The sequence below is a fragment of the Etheostoma cragini genome, chromosome 12 (genome assembly GCF_013103735.1).
Source record: "Etheostoma cragini isolate CJK2018 chromosome 12, CSU_Ecrag_1.0, whole genome shotgun sequence".
Lineage (NCBI taxonomy): Eukaryota > Metazoa > Chordata > Actinopteri > Perciformes > Percidae > Etheostoma > Etheostoma cragini.
The window spans coordinates 1,171,767-1,174,266 of NC_048418.1; the positions used below are offsets into that span (position 1 = coordinate 1,171,767).

The following is a 2,500-nucleotide window of genomic DNA, read 5'->3' on the forward strand; positions in this document are numbered from 1 at the left end:
GCAAGAACGTGACATTGAGAGAGGAACGTGATATCGCAAGAACGTGACATTGAGAGAAGAACGTGATATCGCAAGAACATGACATTGAGAGAAGAATGTGATATTGTGAGAACGTGTTATCACGACAACGTGATATCGCAGGAATGCGTTATCGCAAGAACATAATGTTGCAAGACGAACGTGTCATTGCGAGAACTTGTCATCACAAGAAGAACGTGTTAAAGTTGAATCTAATCTAAATTGTAGCCCGACACGGGCCAAGACCAAGCGGCCACGGTTTGGAGTCCTCGCCACCACGAGACAAACCGGCGTTGCAGATTGAAGACGTGGCTCGACTTGAATGAATGAATACGAATATGAATCGCCTTCTTTTGACTCAAAGTTCTGCCTAACATCAATTCTTCCACTCACGACTTCCCTTTCTACTTTCTCACGGCCTACTGCGCTGGGCGCTGCATCTACGTAACGGTGGCGCCGACCAGCGTATTCGCCTAGTGCTAGCGTAGGGATCGGTGGAAAAGAATTGTAACGTTCGGCAGAACGTGATATCGCAAGAACGTGACATTGAGAGAAGAACGTGATATCGCAAGAACGTGACATTGAGAGAAGAACGTGATATCGCAAGAACATGACATTGAGAGAAGAACGTGATATCGCAAGAACGTGACATTGAGAGTAGAACGTGATATCGCAGAAACCGAACTACGTCAAAAAGCCCGATATTCGGCCGAATTCCAACACTGGATCCTGGATTCGGTGCATCCCTTGTTCCAATATAATTTTCATAAATAGTCGAGGACCAGAACTTTCAGTTTCAGTATTCCAGATTTCCAGATTTCCGAGTCCGGTTTGAGTCTCACATTTAGTCTTCTTGGCCCTAAAAACTAAAAAACACCAGAAATGCATGAAAACGTATTTTCCGATGTCCATCCAGATTGTGTCCCCCATACGTTCTCCAGATGTTCCACAGGTGCACTCAGCTGTAGTTTGTAGGTTCGCGTCCCGTCCTCCCGGGATGATGAGCGGCTCCTTTGTCTCCCCTCTGGTCACGGCTTGCTGCACATCTTAGTCAGGCATCTCTGTTTCAGATCTGTGGGGGGGCGGGGGAGAGGGCGGTTAACATGCTGTCAGCTGGGACTTTAGACCACGTGGGTCAGACTCTAGGTCAGACTCAAGGCCCGCTTATTGATTTAGGATCACGATTAATTTTGTCAATCGTAGACGGGGAACTGTTTTTCACTCATGCGACACTCGGAGCAGAAATTCAAGAGGAAAAAAAATTGAAAAATGTGAAATAAGAGATGAAAATTACAAAAAAAAATCTACTAAAATGGTCAAAAAGCCACATGACAAAGTCCAGTAACGATGTGTGTGAGTGTGTGTGTGTGTGTGATTGTGTGCGCGAGTGTGTGTGTGTGTGTGAGTGTGCGCCTGTGCGTGAGTGTGTGTGTGAGTGTGTGTGTGTGAGAGAGAAAGAGTGTGTGTGTGTGTTTGTGTGTGAGTGTGTAAGTGTGCGCGTCTGTGTGTGTGAGTGCTTGCATGTGAGGGAGTGTGTGTGTGTGTGTGTGTGTATGTGTGTGATTTGCTTAATTCCGTGACTTTTGCTGAAAAATAAATGAAAACATTACAAACAAATGGTCAAAAAGCGACATGACAAAGTCTAGTACTGCTGGGTGTGTGTGTGTGTGTGTGTGTGTGTGTGTGTGTGTGTGTGTGTGTGTGTGTGTGTGTGTGTGCGTGTGTGTGTGGGTTAGGGTTTTGTTTTTTGTCAGCGCCTTGACTCTTACTTCTGGAGAAGGAGACTCTCCGGACCCGCCGACACACCTCCGACGTGTGTTGTTCGTACCAGACGTGGCTGTCGTCACAGTATCTGCGAGAGAAGAAGATGTCAGTCAACAGCTGTGACGTCATGGCAACCCAACCGCTTCAATCAGCTCAACACTAGCGGAGTTTTATAAGCTTTTTGGGTTTAACCCTCCTGTTCTCCTCGGGTCAATTTGACCCACTTTCAAAAAGGTTGCTATTCATCAGAAAAAAGAAAAAAAATTTCTTTTATAAAATAAAGTTGAAAAAAGCTTCAAAAGCTCAGAAAAAAAGGGACTAAAACATCGAGAAAGAGACAAAATGGTCGAAAAAAGACGACCGAAATATTGAGGAAAAACAATCATTTAATTTAAGATTGTTCCCCAGAAAACCCAAAACGTTGCACGGTCGGCAGGAAGGCAACACAAGGGTTAAAGACCCACAAACAGCTGTAGACGTGACTTCCCACGTCTAATAGGAGCTTAATGTAGGGCGATGTGGAGAGTATCCGATATCGTGATATTCTAGACCAAATACCTCGATGTCGATATTGCGTTGATATTCTAGGGTTGATTATTGGTGCTTTGACAAAATATCTTCACACTTAAGACTCTTGAGATGAATAAACATCAGTAATATGGACATAATGTGAAAGTGGGGAAAAGGCAAATAACAGACCAGCTAGAACAGTAAACTA

At 44.5% G+C, this 2,500-nt stretch overlaps 1 long non-coding RNA gene across 1 annotated transcript; it reads right to left on the reverse strand.

Annotated features, from left to right (window-relative positions):
- Positions 1-1,026: 1,026 nt before the first annotated feature.
- LOC117954681 lies at positions 1,027-1,872 on the reverse strand. The gene is made up of 2 exons (XR_004658871.1): positions 1,788-1,872; positions 1,027-1,090 (listed from the first exon to the last, which is right to left on the reverse strand). It is a non-coding gene; the product is annotated as an uncharacterized LOC117954681 (long non-coding RNA).
- Between the last annotated feature and the right edge of the window lie 628 nt (positions 1,873-2,500).